Consider the following 23,401-nt stretch of genomic DNA (forward strand, 5'->3'; position numbering starts at 1 on the left):
TAAAATAATAATCACTTCCACTCAAATCCTGGGTTCACACCCCCTTTTCCCCAGGAGGGATGAGAGGTCCATAAAGAGGCAGTCACGGTCCAGGCTCACACAGCTAAGACGTGGAGGAGCAGGGGCGGGGAGCAGGGGTGTGGCTGGAGGCTGGGTGCTTGTCAGTTCTCCAGCTGCCTATAATAATGAGCCCGATGCTAGCTTACCAAGAAGGGGCGAAGATAAGCGCAGGGGTGGGATGGGGGCTGCTGGGCAGAGCCTGCAAGATGAGTTCTCATTGATGAGGAAGCCAGTGGAGTTGGTCCAGTGATGATAAAATCAGCTGGGAAAGTCGATGGAGTTTCCCAGCGCTTGAAGTCCATTGACTTTCCCAGCTGATGTTACCAAAGCTTCTTTCTGACTGTACCTGTTTTCCCACAGGCCCCTGGCACTGGATCTCTCCAGGGGCTGAGTTTCCGTGGGGAGAGAGGAGTGTCCAGCGTGACCACTGTTGGCTGACTTCCCATCCATTATTCCTTGTTTCCCCCGCTGGGGCCCACCAGCCCCACAGTGGATGAAGCCACTTATCATCACGGTTCCCAGAGAGGACGGGCTGGCCCAAGTCTGCATTGTCACCTGCTCTGGGGAAAACAAAGCCCCTCCCCGCGACTCCCCGCCCTCCCCGCAGCATGCTGGGCACAGGGCCAGCCTGTTCTATGTTTTCAGTAAATTTTCAAACACGCTGGTTTTGGTGGCAGCTTTCACAGTGATTATCTCATTAGGGGCTTGGCCCTGAAACACCTTATTTATTGTGGATTGAAAAAAGTTCACCTTTTCAACCATTAAAACAAAACAAAACAAAACAAAACAAAAAAACAGAAGAAATAAAAGAACCAGGCTACAGTTTTCCTGGAAAATTTTCGCTTGTGGGAAAATACCTCCCTGGCCCATAGAGAGACACCATCACCAACAGTGTGGAGTTATCAGATGGGACTGGTCCGGCTTCGTGGGGGCCGGTATCAATGTCCAGGTAGTTTCCAGACCTTGTTTTGTTTCCTCTGTCCTCTTTGTAAACCCACGGATTGAACCTCATGGGCCCACAAGTTCCTGATTGCTTCGTATATATTGTACAGATTTGTTCGGGAAAATAAAATAGATCTTGCTCTATCCTGACAGAGCAGGGCCAATATTCTCTAGGAGAGGGGAGAACTCTAGAATGGATGGCAGCACTGTGAGCGGGTAACCCAAACAGCACGCGGAAATAGTAAAACTCTGCCGCAGGGGCAGATGGCTGCTGGGAGAATATTTATAGCAGGGATCTAGAAATAACTGTAAGGGAAAAGCCTTCTGAGGAGGAATGGAACAAGAGTCTTCAGGGTGGCACTTGGAGACACTCTTGTTCTTGCCTGAGGTCTTGGAGGGCTGCAGGCCGACTGCTGCATGGGAGAGAATATACGTGGTATTCACAGGGTACACAGAAGTCATAATATTTTGTGTAGATCTGTGCCACACAGATATGAGAGCTAGGACTTGGAAACAGGAAGAGAAGTGGGAGGATGGTTAGGAGCATAATTGGTAAATGTTGTACACTCAAGGCAGAACCCGTGCAAGGACCGGGCACTGCAGAGCTCCAGGACAAGAGCTTGGGGACGCGACAGTCAGCCAGCCCATGGGCATCATGGAAACAGCACTTTGCAGTCATCTGAGTGAAGCACAGGAAGGAAATGCAGACACGGGTCCAGGAGCACGGGGTCGGGTTAGAATCAGGCAGCATCCCTCCAGCCGTTCCATGCTAAAGCTTTCATCAATTGCTCAGAGAGTGGGGGTTCAGTTAACGTTGGAACCATACTGCAATGAGGCCTGGGTACTACTTGTAATTTTCTGTTTATTTCTAACTTTATGAACTGCATCAAGTATTCTTCATAGCATGGATTCAGTACTTTGCAACAAATCTCTTTGCCATGGGTATAAGTTCATGAGTTTTAGGTTTCATTAAAGAGAAGTACCCAAATTAAGTACCCAGACTTAACATTTGAAAATATAATTTTGTTTATGTTTATTTTCATTTTTTAAGAGACAGGGTTTCACTGTGCTCAGGCTGGACTCAAACTCTTGGGCACAAGTGATCCTCCTGTCTCAGCCTCCTGAGGAGCTGGGACTATAGGCACACACTGCCACGCCCAGCTCAAACTAACATTTTACCACCTTGTGAAATACTGCTTAGTCAGTATCCCAGGTCCCTGACAACACAGACCAGCACAACATCAGAACGACACCAAACCTGTTATAACTGCAAGGTATGCACAGGATTTCAAGAAAAGAGATAGAAGAATGTTTAGATTCCTAAAAATCTTCTTAAAAGAGAACTCCTAGCTTTCCACAAAATTCACTTAATTTCTGAAGTGATTTTTATCTTTTAAAAGCACATTAAAAAGCAATCAGGTGTTGTGTGTGTGTGTGCATCTGTACAGCAGTAAAGGTTGTCTCCCACATGGCATTTTTAAAAGGCAAACAAACCCCGCACATCACTAGAACTCAATTTTGGAGAAAATTGCTGCATGAAAAAATTGCACTGTGTGTATAAAGATTTTTTTTACAGAGTGTCTCTTCCTGAACTGACATGTTCATTCTTAGTTTTTTTGTTTTGTTTTGTTGTTGTTCTGAGACGGAGTTTCACTCTGTCACCAGGCTGGACTGCAGTGGCGTGATCTCGGCTCACTGCAACCTCTGCCTCCCAGGTTCAAGTGATCCTTCTCTGCCTCAGCCTCCTGAGTAGCTGGGATGACAGGCACGGGGCCACCATGCCCAGCTAATTTTTTGTATTTTTAGTAGAGACAAGGTTTCACCATGTTGGCCAGGATGGTCTCGATCTCTTGACCTTGGGATCCACCTGCCTTGGCCTTCCAAAGTGCTGGGATTACAGGTGTGAGCCACTGTGCCTGGCCCATTCTTAGTTTTTTTGCTTGGATGTTTTTCCCTGTCTGCCTCATTTCAATAGGGAAACCAAGAAAAGCTTGGCATTTATTTGCTTTTCAGTTAGTATATCATGTGATTTATTAAATGTATCTTTAAGTCTCTAACTGGAATCACCAATGTTCTTAACAACTTAGGTTACTCACTTTCAAGATGCTGAACATATTATTACAAACACAGCCATTCTAGAAAATACAACTGTTCACTACATATAGAAATGTGGCCTCAGATGACTGTCTTCTTAGCAAGGGACAATTTCTATTCCCCTGAACCCCACCTCACAGCTCTTGATGACATGATTGAAGCTAAGGCAAGGTCATTTTCTACTCCTGACTTGAATCTCTCTTACAGCAAGTTAACCAAGCGGGGCTTGAGTGGTCCCAAGCTTCATATTCGGAGCCAGGCAGGTTTCTTAGGTCTGTTCCCAGACTGTACTGGCTACTGGGGGCACCTGACCGTGTAGAACCCAGTAGACAGTGACTGGGTAAATACTCAGCACTCGGGTTCCATGCTCTGGTTGAATAAAGGCAGCATCAACCTGCCTGTGGATGGTGATTGAAAGCATTTCACTCCAAATTGAGCTGCACACTCGTGTCTTCAGGCACAGCCAGGCATAGCCAGGACAGTTGGTTACAACAGGACTGGGCCGACTGGGAGCCAAGTGAGGCAGGGCTGGGAATAGACTGTGTTGCTGGCCTTAGGAGAACACACAAGGGCAAAATGAGAATCTAGAGGTAGTTGTAAGCTCTCTGATGGCAGGGACTGTGTCTTACTTCCACTGTGTCTCCAGTGCCCAGGTCAGAGTCCAGCACATAGTAACCTTCATCAATGTTCGTTTAGTATAGACATCAGAGAAAGCTGGGGTTTGCAGGGGTGATCCTCATCGAAGGGATGCATCGTGGTGTCCCATTTAGTGGAGGACACTGTTGGGGACCTGGAGGTAGTGACATTCAGCAGTTCACAGGCATGCGGCTGGCACTCAAGTAGGGAGTCTGTCATCAAATGGAGGGGGGTCCCGGGACCAGGCTGGGATACAAAGGTGGGACTTTAGGCCTTGGAGACTTTGGCCACAGCAAGGTAGGACTAGATGAGGTCAACTGTTCACCAGAATGGAACTCAGGCCTAGGAGATAGCAGAGACCTAGGTATAGAGAAAGAGCCAGGAATGCAGAGAAGTCCAGTTGTGAGGACTGAAGTGTAAAGTCAATATATTTGGCCCAGTGATGCTGCTGTGCCCAAGAGTATTCAGCTGGAACTAGAGCTCCCTGCATCACTTCTGTTAAGGATCCAAGACCAAGGCCAGGGCAGGGGGCATGGACGGGGATCACATGGGGGGTGGGGGGAGGTACAGAGGCTGTGGAATGACTGTGCCTGCCTTTCTGATCCCAGCAAGGTTGGTCTTTGCAGGCTGCCTGTATGGCTCAGCAGTTTCTGGAAACTGCCGTTTCAGTTTATTTATGATTGTTTTCTTCCCCTCTGAACAAAGTGTATTTAGGTTAAAAACCAGGCAGCACATAAATCAACTAATTGGAAGTGTGTGCACTAAGATTTTAGTGTCTTTTAATAAATTCAAAATTTTAGAGTCTTCCCAAAGCAGAAATAATATAAGATCCTAAGCTTTACCTGCTAGGAAAACGTTAACATTGAGTTTAAAAGGCAGAAAAAGGGTTCTTCCTGGTTGAGAAAGGGAGACGGTGGTTATAGGGAGAAATTAATCGAAGGATAATGACACTTAAATCCTTGACATAATCATGAGGTTCACTCACCTTCTAAAGAAAACACACACTCATAATGCACACACCCACTCATACATAATAAAAGCTTCGACGGGATGAGTGGGACCTGCTTGTACGCACTATTTTCTGCAAAGAAAATATGTTTATAGGCAACAAACAAATGTGTTTGATTTCAACTGTATTATGAATAAAATTATCAGCAGAGTGCTAAGAGGAGGTTCCATAATAAATCTTGGCATTTCGTCATTTAAGAGAGACTAGATATCCTGCTTAGAGCTGCAGTTTGTCTCTTATTAGTCACAAATGTCACAGCCCATGACTCTTAGAAGGATGTTTACGACCCACAATTAGATAACCTAGAATGTTTAATTCTGCTTGCCTTTGAATTTCTTTTCAAAAGCAGTCCTCTTTCCCTCACTGTTCACTGCCACCTAGTGAATTTAGCTGGGAAAGAAACCATAGCTGGAAAGAAGATGCTTTTTTAAAAGGCAAGAGCTTTCACCAGTGACTTGCCTTGTCAAATGATAATGGAGCAGGAGGATGGAGGCTTTTGCCAAACAGGCCATGGCAAGGACAATGAAATTCGACGCATCAGAGCAGAACACATTAACAAAGCCCCCGTCCAGGGGAAGCTTCTGGAAGGAGCAGCTCAGGTGAGCAACTCATGACAGCTCTGGGCTTCTGATCTGACAGTCTGGTTCAAAAGAATCAAAGTCTGTTTCCTTTGATTCCCCTTCGATTGAACTCAAATGCCAGGCAACATGGCGCATTGCCCATCCTGAGCAGATGTTAGGGGCTTGGTACAGAGAAAGGGTGCGTGCAATGATGAGGCCTGTGCAGGAGCCCCAGTCTACATGGGAGGCAACAAAACCATGTTAACGAGACCCCCTGGGGGATGATCACAGAACTGAAGCAAGTGGTAATCAGAATGGAAATGTAATGATGTGCCGCTATCCTGCTATCCTGCTTCCCGGCTCTGGTGTGGGCCAGTCTCCTCTCATTGTGAACACAAATGCTGTAGTCTCCTTTCAAACGGAGAGCAGCTTCTACCCAGGGTCATCCGTGCTGTTCCTCCCACACCCAAACAGAAAACTGCAAGAGAGAGGTGGGCATGGTACTGATTCAGTGAGCCCTGCATGGCTCCATGTGGCCCTACTAGAAAAATCCTATCGCTTCAGAAACCTCCTTGCCTCTCTCTACTGGGCATGAGGTTGGCAAGAGTGGTCTTTGGTGACTCTGCTCTGTCCAGGTTCCTTGCAAGAGCTGGAGAAGTAGATTGCTCAGGTTAGAGGTGTAATGAATACCCCTGCAGTCCCCCAGAAAGATGCATTGAAGATTTGCAGTGGCTACTGCCATTGGCCCATGTGTGTGTGCACATGCCAAGTGTGCATGTGTGGACATATGTGCATGTATGTATATCTATGCCTATGCATGAAGGTGTATGCTTGTGTGTGCACATGTGTATGTATGTGGGTGTGTGTGAACCAAGAGTGTGTGGGGGAACCAAGAGATCCATACATCCATATGCATGGATGTATAACTGTGTATACGTACACATATGCATGTGTGTGTGTGTGAATATAAAGGAACTGAAGATTTTGAGTCTCTTATTGATGCAAATTGTCTCTGAAGGGCGAGTTTTAATGACTGTGACAGTTAAGGGGAAACCAAGACAAAGAAATCAATGATTTTAATAATTAAATGAGAACAAAATAAAACTCTGAGATTTATTTTTTTCACTCAGGAGACCACTGGCCCTTCAGCTCATGACACTTCTCCCCATCAGCATTCTCCAGAGTAAGTGCTTCTCTCCCCAGGAACTAGTTCAAATTTTGAAGGATTCTGCATGGGACTGCCTGGATGCTTCCTGCTAGCCATCACTTTCATGCTCAGAATAGATTTGCCCCATTGCAAAAGTGGCGCTGTCACTTGGCACTGGGCCACTCACTGATTTGATGCCATTCGTATTGTAATTTACAGTCGTCGATTGAATTGGAAGGCTTGAACTATCCGTGGGGACATAATCTATTAATAGAACAATGTATGAAGAGCCGAAGCACCTCGCTGGGACACTGCAGTTTGAATTATTTTACATACACACTTCTAAATGCACTCTCAACCTTAGCACTTTGCAGCAGCCTGTGGGCCAGTGTTGCTCACTGCATCCATTTCTCCAAAATCATCGTTCCTCTCCAGCGTGCTGGATTGGATCCCTGTTCAATACCAAGCAATGAAACAAAGACCACATGTGCCAGTTTTAGCCCATATATGATGTGGTGTATAAATAAGCACAGCTAACATGCTTTCCAAAACATGACCCACTTCTCCAGAGTTTAATCATGCTGGGGCCTCTTCCAGAGGGTGGGGGTCCCTCTCCAGGGCAAGTCCACACCAGTAGAAATAACCAGAGCACTCACTGTCCACGAATCAATAAAACCAGAAGATGAACAGGAAGACATAAGGAGCGCAAGTGGAAAACTGGAACGCTACAGTAATGCTCTGAATTTGGATCGTATGTGCCCAATTGTGAGAGGCTGCAAAAATAACCCTCACCATTCTGTTTGTGGGGAAAAAAAGGCACCAAGCCTTCTGCTGTGATCAGGTTGTTCCCCTCCAAAATTCATATGTTGAAATCTAATTCCCAATGCGTGGGTATTCAGAAGTGAGACTTTCGGGGGTGATTAGATCATGAAAGTGGAATCTTCATGAATGGGATTAGTATCCTTATAAAACAGGCTAGAGGGAACCTGTTTGCCCCTTCTGTCATGTGAGGACACATAGAAGGGACATCTGTGAGAAATGGGCCCTCGCCAGACACCAGATCTGCTGTTGCCTTGATCTTGAGCTTCCCAGCCTCCAAAACTGTGAGCGATCAACTTCTGTGGCTTATAAACTACCCAGTCCAAGGTATTTTGTTATAGCAGCCTGAAATGACTAAGCCACCTGCTGACTTGACTTCTTTCCCTGGCAACAATTATGGAGAGAGACTTCTGATCTCAGAAGCCCACTAGATGTAGGGAGCTCAGATGTGAGTTCCTAACAGAAATCTAGGCAACTTTGGGGCAAATAATTACTTCTTAACCCAACTCTGCAAATAAATAAGTTTTTTGTATTAGATAATTCACGCCAAAGTTACAAAACATAAATCACCTAAAGAGGGAAAGGTTGAAGCAGCTAATTTTGCAGGGGACTCACTTTCCTTGGCCAAGAAAATAATTGCGCAGACCTGAACTCTGCTCTGCAGGAGTTAATGACTCAGGAGAGACACCTGAGCATGAGCTGCAGCAGCAGTGAAATGGGAACATTACGACAGTGCATTCTTTCCCACCCACATTATGTTTAGCTGCATTGCATCTTATTTATTCACTAAAGAACAAAAAACGCAGGCCGGGTGTGGTGGCTCACGCCTGTAATCCCAGCACTTTGGGAGGCCAATGCAGGTCGATCACCTGAGGTCAGGAGTTCACCACCAGCCTAGCCAACATGGTGAAACCCCATCCCCGCTAAAAATACAAAAATTAGCCGGGGGTGGTGGGTGCCTGTAACCCCAGCTACCCAGGAGGATGAGGCAGGAGAATCACTTGAACCCGGAGGAGGCGGAGATTAGAGATTGCAGTGAGCGGAGATCGTGCCATTGCACTCCAGCCTGGGCAACACAGTGAGACTCTGTCTCAAAAAAAAAAAAAAAAAAAAGACGTTTTGTGGATGGAAGACATCCTGGTATATGCCATGGATTCTCTATCTATAGGAAATTTTAGAAATAGAATTTTAGAAAAATTTTAATGGCTTAAATGAGTCACAATGAGGTTTTAAAAATTTCATTCTCATTGCAGACTTTTGTTCTCTGGCTAACAGGAAGGATTAAGGCAGTAAGAAATAATAATAATTATTATGATAATAAAGTAGTTTGTATTTCATGAGCACTAACTATGTTCTAGGCAACTGTACTAAATGCTTTTAAGTGAATCATCTGTTTAATCTTAATTTTCACAGTGTTCTTTAAGATAATCTTACCTGTCTGCCTTACGGAGGAGGAAGCTGAATTGCCCAAGGTTCAACAGCTAACATAGGACAGAACTGAGACGAAAACTTTGGATTGTCAGATTCCAAATTTAGTGCTCTTCATTATTATCTTATACTTGTAGATATATTATGTGTTAGGTATTTAGTTGTATATATACTGGTTAGTTTTGGTTTTAGCTTATATATAAACTATTTAGTTTTAGTTTTATATATTTTAGCGTGGCCAGTAAAACACTCATTATACTAAATTTATAGGGCAGAGTTAGCAAATAGATGAGCGATAAAAGAGAAAAAAATCAGAAAACTTCCAAGATAATTATGAAAGAATACCTATGACTTCTTGAACACATATATGTAAATTATAATTTATAAATTATAGATTATATAATTTATAATATACACTATATAAAATCTAAATTATATAGAAAAACGATGTATTATATATAATGTATTTTCCAAATCCAGGAAGTTCTCACTGGATTATTGTGGCAGCCTTCAAACTGGTCACCCCTAATTCCTGTCTCTGTTCTAGTAAATCCATTCCTGTAAATTTCCATTGGAGTTGTGGTCCTAAAATGCAGGTCATATCATTCTCTCCGATATTCTATTTATTTATTTATTTATTTATTTATTTTTTGAGACGGAGTCTCGCTCTGTCACCCAGGCTGGAGTGTAATGGCATGATCTCAGCTCACTGCAAGCTCCATCCCCCGGGCTCACGCCATTCTCCTGCTTCAGCCTCGGTAGTGGCTGGGACTACAGGGGCCCAACACCACGCGCGGCCAATTTTTTTTGTATTTTTAGTAGAGACGAGGTTTCACTGTGTTTGCCAGGATGGTCTCGATCTCCTGACCTCGTGATCCGCCTGCCTCGGCCTCCCAAAGTGCTGGGATCACAGGCGTGAGCCATCGTGCCTGGCTCTCCGATATTCTCAACCCAACATTTTTCAATCATTCCCTTTGTTTGACTGATAAAGGAAATACTTCTGAATATGGTTCTCAAGAATGCCCCAGTCTAGTCTCTTACCCTAGTGCCTCCCTAGCACCCGTGTGGACAACTTTATTCAATGGTCACAAGGTCTGAGGCCTTCACTCACACCATGGACCCGACCTGTCCTGCTTCCCTGGCACAGTACAACATAGTGGGCGTGCATATGAGCTTTGGAGTTAATGGAACCTGGATTGGAACTCCAGCTCTGCCACTTTTCAGTGGGAGGACCTTGGACTACCTGTCTAGCTTTCGTAAGCCTTCTGTTCTTCATCTGAAAACGTGCATTGTTGAGAGCATCCAGTGAAATCACAGGAGCACTCCACTTTGCACACAGTATTCAGGAAATGGAAGCTGTTTTTATTTGCCTTGGGGAACTCTATGCCCTTTCTCAGATCCGGTTTTGGAGGACACCCTGGTATATAGGCGTCACCCCATCTCAGTCAAGCCTCAGACTCCATCAATATCACACTCAGGCCTGACATGTGGCTTAAGCCCATATCCATGGTTCAGCTTTCCTCTTACTCCTAGTCCTGATATAATTCCAATCGCCTCTTCCTAATGTGTCCAGTAAAACGCTCAATATAGTCTCAATTTATAGGGCAGAGTTAGCAAAGAGATGACAGACAGAAGAGAAAAAAATTCAGAAAACTTCCAAGATAATTACGATCAGAATAGCTATGACTTCTCGAACACTATGTGGCAAATCCTGCTTTAAGTGTTTATGTGCACAGCCATCCCTCGGGGTATGGAGACGATTGATTCCAGGACACTTGCCTATGTCCAAATCCAGGAATACCCAACTCCCACAGTCAGCCCTGCAGAACTCCTATATGAAATTTGGCCCTGTTTATATGTAGTTTTCACAACCCATGAATATGATATTTTTGATCCTCATTTGCTTGATTAAGAAAAGCCATGTGTAAGTGGACCCTGTGTAGTTCAAATCCATATTGCTCAAGGGTCAGCTGTATTTACTTAATTTTCAAAAGAGTGGTATAATTTTTTATGGTCTCTTTTACATCTACCACTTAGAGAGATTAAATAACTTATAAAATGATGGAGCCCAATTTTTTTTTAACTTTTTTATTTTTAGAGACACGGTCTCCCTCTGTTGTCCAGGCTGGCCTCAAACTCTTGGGCTCAAGCGATCTTCCAGGCTCAGCTTACCAAGTAGCTGGAGCCTGGTTTGAACCAAGGCAACCTGACTTAAGGGTCTGGGTTCTGAGCAAGTACTTTCTCCCTCCATTCCCTGTCTGGCGCTTTCCTCAGTTCTCTGTCCCTGCCATTTATACAAACTCTCAGGTAGAGCACAGATCTCTGGTTTTCACCCCCACGTGCTGGACAGGTGGCTCATCCACTCCTCGTTTTGCAGTCAGCTCAGCAAACCTAGTTGCGGTGCCTGGCTGACTCTGTCATTTATGTCAACTTCATTTCCACTGTTGTCTCGATTCACCTGAACTTATGAATTTAAAATCACTTATCGCATGTGGTGAAAGGAAACGTTTCCATTTTCTATCAGTTTTTTATTGGAAGTAGCATCCATGCTAGAGCTTCAAAGAATTCATTAGAAATACTGGACTGCAGCCAGAGCTTGAGACTCTTGGATGCTTGGAAAAAACATCTAGAAAAATTCCTTGTGAAAAATATTTCCAAATTACTCTATCATTATAATTATTCTATCATTATCTGCAAGGATAGGCTGGGTTTGGGTCCTGGGAAACTTAGACAGGTTTTAGGAAGAGCTATTTCAAAATGGCTTTTCCACCGTATTTCCCTCCTGCCCCGCTAAAAATGTGAATAAATGAAAGATGTCAACCTTTCTATATGCGGTTACAGTCTATGATCTGGGGTATTTTATTTTATATACTTGCTGCGTCTTAGGATAAGTTGCACAGTGAGTCAATATGAGAAAAGCCAATCTGTTCAAGATTGTTGAAGTTAAGATTATCGAAGATTATTTCGTGCTGAAAATAGAATATATATATATATTTCTGATTGATAGGATTTTAGCTGGATTTCATTTCCCCCCATCCTACTACCTATACTTTTTAGGTTTTCTAATAACAGAAAAAAATAAATATCTAAGGCAAAATCAATCACTTGATGACTTTACTGGGAAAACTCTGAACTAGAAGTTTGGAGTGTTAAATACAGTTTTAACTCTGTGTTAACTTTGTACAAGTCTTTCGGCATCTCAGAGCCCAAGCTTTTGTGTTCTCGCAATGTGTGGGTTGGATAGAGCTGTGATGTTTAGACTTCAGGTCCCAAACCATAGGGTTCCCACAAGAACCTCTGACATTCCCTAACCCCTTAGCCCTGAACCACCCCAGGTTTCTACCAAAACAGCCCTGTGTTGTCTATTATATGTTTTACCTTTTAATATTCCATATACTATTTCTATTTGAAAACATTTGACTTATAACCAAAAAGTTTGAAAATCTCTGGGCTAAGTGGCTTCTCACCTGTGATTTCATAATCCTCTTGTCAATCCTATATCTCATGACAACTGCAGGATCTCCCAGAACTTTCTACAGTGATCCTTCTTGGAGGCAATAAAACTCATGGAATTGGTCTGCAATAATTAACTTTGCTAAGACACTTCCCAAACTTTTTTCTTAAAATCATTACTTGCTGCGGGGTCTTATGAGTAGATAAAATAGGACTAGGTAGTCTGCTCCTCAAAAGACCCTCAGATACTCACCATTGTCTGAAATTCCAAGACACTCATTTATGCTCTATTCCAATGTAGGTGTGCATTAGTTTCAACACATCTTTTGAGACAGGAGGAGAGAGGGAAAAATAACAGTGGGAACCTAGGGAGATAGCACATCAGATGATGGGTGAAGTGGTGAAGAAAGGAGATGAAAAGAAAATTGATGACACTTTCTACTTACGTCATATCTTATCCATATTTGGACCTGGTCTTCATGGTCACCATCTCCATGCTTGTGAGCTTCTACCTTAACATATGCCTGGCTTCTAACACGACACGACACAACACAACACAACACAACACAACACAACACATCTCTCCTTGTGAATAGTGCCCATAAACTCTTCACAGAGCAAAGCACCAAGGTATATTCTCTTCCTCTTCCCTTACTCTTCAGTTTGGGATACCCTTTCAAGAGCATCTTGTCTAATTTTAGACATATCCCCCATCGATTATTGGATAAGCATCATTACTCAGCTATTTGTAGAATTTAATTATTTAAATTATTTGTAGAAAGAAATTAAGCGCTTTTACTGGATTTAAGTCCAACCCATAGACGACCATGCTTTTAGGGAATAGAAGATGCACATTTCCTTCCAGTTAAACATTTTTTGGGAAAACACAGGATGCAAAGGAGCTCAGAAAAAGCTACAAGAAAAGAACACAAGTGAGGTGGTCCATAGATTGGAAGATTCTTTCCTAAGTGACAGAGCTTAAGGTTCCCGTACCAGCTGTAAGTCTCCTGGAATACCTTCACAGCATGCAGCTTAATCACCTTCAACAGATGTACTGGGCCAGACATGGTGACTCACGCCTGTAATCCCAGCACCTCGGGAGGCCGAGGCGGGCAGATAACTTGAGGACAGGACTTTGAGACCAGCCTGGCCAACATAGTGAAAACCCATCTCTACTAAAATATAAAAATTAGCTGGGTGTGGTGGCGCAGGCCTATAGTCTCAGCTACTCGGGAGGCTGAGGCAGGAGAATCACTTGAATCTGGAAGGCAGACACACTGAGTAATTCCCTGCTTATTTCTCATTCACCCAGCTCTTCACTGCACAGGTATGTCAGGGTGCTCTGACCACAGAGAACCAAGACCCAATCCACCCTCCCACAATGCACTGGTTATCTCACAACCCACAGTTTGAAACGTTTTGGAAAAAATTAAGGGATTTTAGTGGGAAGGGATACTTCAGAGAAGCTTTTCCCTGTAAATTTTCTCAATTTTATCCACAGCAAATATCGAACTTCAAAAGCTTACTCAAATTAGATGGATTTGGCTTCTAGTACAACTTTCTTGAATCTTGAAGATAGTGAGAAAAAAAAAAGTCCTGCAGAAATGAATTGCAAAGAGAAGGGCTTGGGTGTTCTCATTTTGGCATGTAGCCCTTAAAGAGATCTGACAGCTCCATTTTCCAATATGATATGCAGGAAATATGAAATTAGCTCTCAATTATATCTGGTACAGTGATTATGTGCATGGGAGGTTTCACGTGGGGCAACCTGTCACAGCCACTTTCTGAAGCTTTATTTTCCTAGAATTCAAAACCCAGCCTGTAAGAAATTGAAAGCACTTAGAAGAAAGTTGGAAGGAGGAAAAGATTTACTTTTTGTTCTGTGTGGATGTCATTCCTATCTAATTTCATAACAGAAGCCTCTCTTCCACACAGGTGCCTTGGCCAACAGCAGGCCCTATCGCTGAAGTGAAAAGATGGCCAGCATCCACCCCTACATGCTTCATCTTCTCCATGTAAGAAAACATTCATTTTAATCAGATCAGCAACATGCCCATCTAATCTAAAATATTATACAAATACATCCTCACTCACATGTGTTCCGTGACTAAGCTTTGCCTAATGGGGTGTTAATAGAAATCTCCTGAAACAGGTGGGGGATCACCTTCTCTCTCTTTTTCCTACTGCAGCCTGGAATACAGATGTGATGCCTGGATCTCAAGTAGCCACTTGGGGCCATGAGGTGATCCACTGAGGATGGTAGAGGAGCAAAATACCAGAGGCCTGGGTCTCTATTGACTACAGAACTTCCAAAACAGCCCTGGATTAACTACCTGTGGACTGTTTTTTTCACAAAAGAGAAATAAATATCCTGTTTAAGCCACTATTCATACATCTAGTAAGCATTAGTTTTTCTATTATATGAAGCTGAATATAAAATGAATCGATATCATTTGTGTATTTATTTCAAATATCAGGTTCTCATTAGTACAAAATTGCTAAGATAAGGCAGCACGCTCTAAGGGGCACCTTATTTCACCTGCCCACCCTATGGCCAGAGTCATTATTGGAATAATTAGTTGGAAGGTCACTGAGATGTTTTTCTTCCCTCGCTTCCTATCATCTGTCTGTTTTCTGTGATAATTCATAGAATTTTTAAGGATCTAAATTTCATAAAGATCACATTGAAATGATGAATTTAAAATGGCTGAACCTATCCTCAGCTAAAAGAATTACGTTCAGTCAATGATTCCTACCAAGCTGAAGTCGGCCAACTACAGACAAGCTATGGTAGGGTACCAGTTCCTCCTTGCTGTGAATTGGAGCAAATGCTGGCTTAGAGAAAGGTCTTCTCTCATTTTTCCCCCATGTTTCATGTGCTTCCCACAGTCCTCCTGCCATCGAGGTCTACACTCTCATTGAGGTTACACTACCATTGAGGTTACGCTGCCATTAAGGTCTACACTGCCATTGAGGTTACACTGCCATTGAGGTCTACACTGTGGTGCTCACTTCCCTGCTCTAGATCTCTTACTTTGACTTACACCAGACCTCAGTCTCTGCCCATATAATTGCTCAAGTCTAGAACCCCAATCTTCTTCTCTAAGTGGGTTTCCTTTCTTCCCAGATGCTCTACTCCCCAGAAAGGGAAGGTGAGGCCACACAGAGCCCATCTATGCCTTCCTGTCCCTGAGGTTCTACAGTGGCCCTGCTCAGTGCCCCTAGCCCCATCTGTGCTGTAACCCCAGCCTGGCCTGAGTAGAAAGGCCAGCAAGACACAAAGCCAAGAGAATTTCCCCAGCCACTCTGGTCCCCATGAGCCAGTCCCGGCACTCAGAATGCTGAGGTTAGAGCATGGGAAATTGCCAAACTTCAGCCACTGTGGGCCCATGAAGCTGGCGATTTCATGTGGTTCAACTTAGTCCTAGAGCTCTCACTGTGTGTGGCTCTCCTATCCAGGGAAAACCAAACCATCTCAGGCAAGTCTGACAGAGCAGCTGCCTTTAAGATTCTGAGTTGAGTGTGGTATGGGGGCAGGCCTGATAAGTGTGTCCTTAGATGCCTTCAAGGGCTCTGGGCAGTGTTTGAGGGATCCAACTGAACTCAGTTACACCAAGCTCTCCCTCACTGTGGCAGGACTTCTGGTCATGGGGTCCCCTCCCTGCAGGGCCCTTCCATCATCCCAGATCCTGGCGCAGTGGAGTCTCTCTCATCCTCACAAGCTCAGCTCATGTGTTCCACTTAATCACCACTGCATCTCTGGCACCGAGCCTGGCCCATAAGAGATGGGTCATTTGAAGAGCTATATGTCATAGCTCTTTTCATGGTCACTTGTTTTCTTCGGGCCTCCTGACATCCAAGAAATGTATTGTCATTTATAAGCTTGAAAGCGAGTTTAAGCAATAAAATAAAGTTTGTTAGATGGCTGGGCATGGTGCATCATGCCTGTAATCCTAGCACTTTGGGTGGCCAAGACCGGAAGATCACTTGAGCCCAGGAGTTTGAGAGCAGCCTGGGCAACATAGCAAGACCCCATCTCCAAAAAAACAAAAATAAAAAATAAAAAAACAAAGTTTGTTAGATATGCCTATCCATATCTTCTCTCTATAAAATTATAATAGAGTTACTATAAATAATTTTAATGGACTATTACATAAATTAATACATTGACACTTATAACATTGTAGTTTACATCTCTACAAGACAGAGATTTAAAGAAAACGACCATAATGCCATTCTTATACTTACACAATAATTTCTTAATATTCTCAAATGGTGCTTAGACTTCCTCAATTGTGTGTGTTGTTTGAAGCAGGATCCAAATAAGGTCCATAAATAGTGATTGACTAGTATGTGTCAGTTCTCTTTGAATCTATAGATTTCCCAATTTCTTTCTTTTTTCTTGTAAATCTTGTTGAACACACTGGGTCATGTGCTTTTACAGTTTCCTGTAATCTGGATTTTACTAATTGAATCTCTGTGGTGTTGTTTATCATGTTCCTCTGTTTCCTGTATTTCTTGTACATCTGGCAAGAATATATCATCGGTGGTGGCATCTCCTTCCACCCAGTGTTATATAATGTCTGGTTTTCTCTCTTTTTGTGATATCATCATCTGTTGATCTCCGCCTAACTCCATTAATTCTTTAGGGATTTTAAATGTTGTCATTTTGATTCTATCATTCCTACATCATTGGTTAGAATATATCCACAACAGGAAACACCCCTTTATTCACCAATTTTTAAAATTCACCAATTTTTGCCACACCTAGCATCATCCAAATGTGACTGATGAATTTAATTAAAGCATCATTATTCATTTATGGAGTCAAACAAATTTGATATGTTTCAATTCATCCATTACAGTTTTATCCTAATTTGGAATCAAATTGTCTGACCCCAGGAATAAGAACTATTGAGTTGCTCCTGAATCTGTTTGAAACACCCTTGGTAGTCATTTAATTTCTTTGCTTCGTGGTGTGACCAATTATTTAAGGGATTTGGTCCTTTTTAGTGGGAAATAGTATCTAGATCCACCATTGGGGAATGAGGAATACTAATTACTACTGGATTGGTTGTTTCTAGGACTTTGCAGGGTACAAAATTGGGGCATTTTAAGTATTTTCTTTTAAGTATAAATTAAGTCATACATTTATGCTGGTATTTCCATTTCAAAATCAGGACTATAGTTTTACACAATCTCATCAATTTTCTTTTTCTCACATGACAAAAATCTGGATCTCAATGACACCAACACCATTTCTCACTTGCTTTATCCACACTGCTCGCATGATAGCCTCAGAAAAACAAAATCACCACTACCAACACAAAAGTGACTGGTAATCATTTCAGATTTTTTTTAAAGTTCTTTCTGTCCTTTGGGATATATAATGAAATCGCTATGATGTAAAAGTTGCTTTGCAGTTTCGAGATTTCTGAAGGAACTTAAAACCAAGCTTCCATTTGACCCAGCAATCCCGTTAGTGGGAATATACCCAAAATAAAAGAAATCATTCTAGCAAAAAGACACCCACACTTGTATGTTCATCACAGCACTTTTACAACAGCAAAGAATCAATAACGTGCCCTTCAACCTAGGTGCCCAGCAATGGTGGGTTGGATAAAGAAAATGTGGTACATATAAACCATGGAATACTATGTAGCCATGAAAAAGACTGAAATCATGTTCTTTACAGCAACATGGATACAGCTGGAGGTCATTATCCTGAGCAAATTAACTCAGGAACAGAAAACCAAATACTGCATGTTCTCACTTATAAGTGGGAGCTAAACATTGCATACTCACGGACATAAAGATGGGAACAATAGACGCTGGAGACTACTAGAGAGGGGAAAGAGGGAAGGGACAAGGGCTGAAAAACTACCTATTGGGTACTATGCTCACTATCTGGCTGATGGGATCATTTATAACCCAAACCTCAGTGTTACACGATGTACCTGGGTAACCCCGAAATCTAAAATAAAAGTTGAAATCATAATAAAATAAGCTAAAAGTTGCTTTAAATAGTTCCTCCCTGTGTGTTTATGCCATCAACTAGATGTGTATTTAAGTTTATTTTTTAATATTTAGGAGTTGCTTAACTTAAAATTTATGCAACATATTTATATCATTCTAAATCTCTAAAACAAGATATAGCCAAAGCTCATAGCTTCTATCATTATCTCATTCACTTTGTTGCATCATTTTTCTTGTAGGTACCAGTTAGCCATTCTGTGTGTGTGTGTAGTGATCTTTGCTCTATTTTAAAAACATAAATAAATGTGTGTGTATATTCATATCTTCCCTTTTCTAGAAAACAGCATACACTTTCTCACTTCACTTTTGCATATAATAATATATCCTGAAAATCACTCTATGGTTTTATATAGAAGAGTTACTCATTTCTTTATAGAGCTATGAGATATTCTTTCATGTGGCTGGACCACAATTTATTTACCCAGACACCAATGGATAGACATTTGGGTTATTTCAGGTTGCTTTTCTTTTGCTATGATAAATAATGCTGCAAGGAGTAGCCTTAGGAATAAGTGTTTTTGTATTTTTGGCAATCCATCTTAGGGGTGGGTCTCCTGAAGAGGACCAAAGAGTAAATGTGTATATGATTTTGCTATACATGTTGTCAAATTCCCTTTCATAGAAGCTGTACCTTCTTGCATTCCCACCAGCAATCTCTGCAAGTGCCTCACTCTTCACAGTCACTCCAATAGAATTCATTGCCAAACTGTGAGCTTTTTGTCCCTCTGTAGAGAGAAATGGCATTTTCATGTCGCTTTAATTGGCATTTCTCTTACTATTAGTGAGACCAGCATCTTTCTCAGGGTTCAGCTCTATTTTCAGATAAATGCATTTTAAAACATCTCGTAAGCTATGCATTATTATTTGGTCTTAATTTATGGGTGATATTTTGTGTTACTAATTAAGTGCATTTGAGCTGGCTATCCAGCAGATCTCTGTAACCACAGATCACCAAATCTGTCTGAAGTTTCTGAAATCTCTTCTGCTTTAGAACAGCACACTTGAGAAGTAGTATTATCAGGACTGAGGTTTAAACTCTTTGGCATATCTGGGGTATGTGATTGGAAATGTGTCTGAATTGGAATGCTGCCTTAATGAACACATGTATAGAGCTTCACTATATATTCTAATGAGAATTCTGTACCAACACAAACCAGGTACCTCTTCATCAAGAACTTAACCCAATTAGACTAGTGAACAATACAGTCAGGATGGCTAAAGGTGACCCCAAGAAACCAAAGGGCAAGATGTCTGCTTATGCCTTCTTTGTGCAGACGTGCAGAGAAGAACATAAGAAGAAAAACCCGGAGGTCCCTGTCCATTTTGCAGAATTTTCCAAGAAGTGCTCTGAGAGGTGGAAGATGATGCCTGGGAAAGAGAAATCTAAATTTGATGAAATGGCAAAGGCAGATAAAGTGCGCTATGATCGGGAAATGCAGGATTACGGACCAGCTAAGGGAGCCAAGAAGAAGTAGCATCCTAATGCTCCCAAAAGACCACCATCTGGACTCGTCCTATTCTGTTCAGAATTCAGTCCCAAGATCAAATCCACAAACCCCGGCATCTCTATTGGAGACATGGCCAAAGAAGCTGGGTGAGATGTAGAATAATTTAAATGACAGTGAAAAGCAGCCTTACATCACTAAGGCAGCAAAGCTGAAGGAGAATTATGAGAAGGATGTTGCTGATTATAAGTCAAAAGGAAAGTTTGACGGTGCAAAGGGTCCTGCTAAAGTGGCCCGGAAAAAGGTGGAAGAGGAAGATGAAGAAGAGGAGGAGGAAGAAGAAGAGGAGGAGGAGGAAGAGGAGGAGGATGAATAAAGAAACTGTTTATCTGTAAAAAAAAAAAAAAAAAAAAAAGAACTTAACCCGATTAGACAGTCCTATTTAGCACAAAGAAGGACTGGGGAAATGGTTTGTTTAAAATAGCCTTGGAGAAGAAACACACTTACAGGCTGGGTTTTTGCATAGGAAAAATAAGACAGGGAATTGAAGAATCAATAATATGCCCCTCATATTTGCTAAAGAAATGAAATAGAATGAATTTCTGAAGGGCAGGGATAAAATGAAAAAGGACCAATAGAAGAAAATTACTCCATAGAAACAAAAACAAGTTCAACGGGGAAAAGTAGAAAGAAGCAAGAGCCAATTCCCTATGGACTCCTACAATCTCGAAGTCTCTGGCTGCCGTGAGACCTTCCCAGATCTTTGTAGTTCATGTAATTTTTCACACTTTTCTGACTTATTGATAAGATCAGCCATTTTTGCACTTTCTTGATTACATTCAATTTAGCACCTTATTGCTCGTATCCTATCTTGTTTTACTCTCTATTTGTTTCACTTACACGAAAGGCTCTCAAAGGGTTGAAGAGCCCAAGAGATTCCAAGCTCCTCAGCCTCTAGAAGATTAGACATCTACAAAGTTTTTTGACTGAGAAACAAATATGGACTGGGGAGATACTGGTTGAAAAAAAAGCATCTCAGAAAAAAAAAAAAAGCCTCCAAAGAAGTTTCTCAGAAGCAGCAATGGGTGAGATATTGTACCCTGCAAAGGCTGAGCAGGAATCATTCATTTGTTCTCTTCCATAGTCAGTTCCTTAGTAGACCATAATTTCCAGTTTGTTTCACTGTTGGATGAAAGTTACAAAGAAAGTGAAAGTTCTACAAAGAAGAAGAGAGGAACAAAAGAATGTAAAATGAGTGTTATACGAGAAAGTCAACAGATATATACTTGTTTCTTTTAAAGAACATAAAAATCGAGTGTCCCAATTACTGTCATCACCTGCACTTAAATTTGAACATATTCTCCTGCTGCAGAACAAAATACATAATCCAGTGTGTTTCCCATTGTGTCTAAGCTGCCAGAAAAATTGGAGCAAAATTCATCAAGAATTTGTGTCAACTTCTCAATGTAATGCCTAGAAGTTTACATTAGTTCCAGTTCTTAAAAAATGCTTTGGCCAGGTTCAGGGGCTTACGCCTGTAATCTCAGCACTTTGGGAGGCTGAGGTGGGCAGATCACTTGAGGTCAGGAGTTTAAGACCAGCCTGGCCAACATGGAGAAACCCTGTCTGTACTAAAACTACAAAAGTTAGCCATGTGTGGTGGCGGGCACCTGTAATCCCAGCTACTCAGGTGGTTGAGGCAGGAGAATCGCTTGAACCGGGAGGCAGAGGTTGCAGTGAGCTAAGATCATGACACTGCACTGCAGCCTGGGCCACACAGCAAGACTCCATCTCCCCCAGTGCCCCCACCAAAAACAAAAAAAGGTTTTCTACTCGGGAGGCTGAGGTGGTAGGATCACTTGAGCTCAGGAGGTCAAGGCTGCAGTGGGCTGAGTTTGCGCCACTGCACTCCAGGCTGGGCAACAAAGCGAGACGCTGGCAAAACATAAAAACAAAAAACTCTTTCCTTTATTTTTAAGTGTTTTATCCATGAGCCATTGAACATATTACAGATGTGGTTAAAAAATAAAAGTATGCATACATAAACATTGCTTTCCTATATAGAAGAAGGATTTTATAAAAAGATCATCCAAAACTTTTTGTCTAGTTTAGGAGATCAAATAAGGAGAAACTGGTTCACAAAAAGAATAAAAAGAATTCACTGAAAAGAAAAAAAATTCTTTCTTGCCCATGATCAAACGTGGAAATGGGGGTGCTGACACAGACATCCCTGTCTTTGAAAACAGCAAACTTGAGAGATGTTATAAATTGTAAAGTGATCTGTAAGGCTATTCTCTTCTATAATTATTCAAGGTGAGAATGCAGAAATAAACATTCGGGACAGTGGAGGCATTCATCCATTTATTAAGACGGCAAGATTGGAAGATACTCCAAAGAATAGTCCATCTAGTCACTTGAAATATATTAGAACAGCTTTCTTGCTAAAGCAAGCAAACAAACACCTGTAAATTCCTTTGTTATCTGAAAACCACTGCAGATGCATTTTTCTTTTGCCATGATTGAAATGATTTTAATCTGCCAAACATACCTCAGAATTCTTTCACAAGCAGCTACTTTTTCTTTCTAACGGTTATGTAAATTTTTTAGTCCTGTGTATTTTATTTTATTATTATGATTTGTTTTAGAGACAGTGTCTCCTTCTGTCACCTAGGCTGGGGTGCAGTGGGCAGTCATAGGTCACTACAGTCTTGAATCCTTGGGCTCAAGCTATCCTCCTGCCTCAGCCTCCCAAGTAGCTGGGACTAAAGGCATGCTAAAAATTTTTAAGACCTGTGAGAAAGTACACATGTCATAAAATTTACCATCTTTATTTTTAAGTTCAGTAGTGTCAATTACATTTATGTTGTTGTACAAGTAATCGTCTAAACATTTTCATCTTGCAAAACGGAAACTTTGTATCTATTAAACAATTACCTCTCTACCCTGGCTTAGCCTCTGGTAACTACCACTCTTTTCTGTCTCTACAAATTTGACTATTCTAGGAACTCATGTAAGTGGAATCCTACATTATTTCTTTTTATGACTGGCTTATTTCACTTAGCATAATGTCTTCCAGGTGCACAGGCAATATTTTACCCTCGATTTATTTATTCTGCTTTTTAAAATCACGAGCCTCTCTACGCCATGGGTTTCCCTGAAGCATGGATCCACTAAGAATGATGAAATAACATCCCACACTGTGATTTGGCTCAAGGCTTTATTATTGTCATTGGACAGTCATAAAATGCCCAGATGTCTAGCTCAGGAATTACTTCACCTTACGCAGTCCTCTACCCTGCAGGGATATCTAAGCTTGCAGCACTATGGTTAGGGAAAGATCAAAGTACAGAAGTCATTAAGACTGAATTTTAATACAATTAATCTATCAATTCATTGTGGATTAATTCATCCACAATGAATTCACACATATAAGAAATGTCTCTGAAACATACCTACTATAGGCAATGCATGATGTCATGCACCAAAAAGAATAAGCCATGATCCTGGCTGGGAGAAATCTTATTGCGAGATAAAGCAAATATATTTTTGAATAACATAAGAGGTGGTTACAGGATTTTATGACTAATTGACAAACTAATAACAAAACATTAAGTGGTGTGTGCTGTGGAGGGGGAAGACATCCTGCGGGGCAGGTGGAGGAGGGAGTAGGATTCACCCACAGCTCCTAATCCATTGTAGATACTCCATGATTAAGGAAGGAAGGAAGGAAGGAAGGAAGGAAGGAAGGAAGGAAGGAAGGAAGGAAGGAAGG

At 41.9% G+C, this 23,401-nt stretch overlaps 1 long non-coding RNA gene across 1 annotated transcript in view; it reads right to left on the reverse strand.

Annotated features, from left to right (window-relative positions):
• Nucleotides 1-23,401, reverse strand: part of LOC105506192 — a 255,448-nt gene that overhangs the window by 7,178 nt on the left and 224,869 nt on the right. The window contains exon 2 of the long non-coding RNA XR_001000889.1: nucleotides 8,227-8,357. This is a non-coding gene — a long non-coding RNA (uncharacterized LOC105506192). The remainder of the gene's footprint in view (nucleotides 1-8,226; nucleotides 8,358-23,401) is intronic.

The sequence above is a fragment of the Colobus angolensis genome, unplaced genomic scaffold (genome assembly GCF_000951035.1).
Source record: "Colobus angolensis palliatus isolate OR3802 unplaced genomic scaffold, Cang.pa_1.0 Scaffold133, whole genome shotgun sequence".
Taxonomy (NCBI): Eukaryota; Metazoa; Chordata; class Mammalia; order Primates; family Cercopithecidae; genus Colobus; species Colobus angolensis.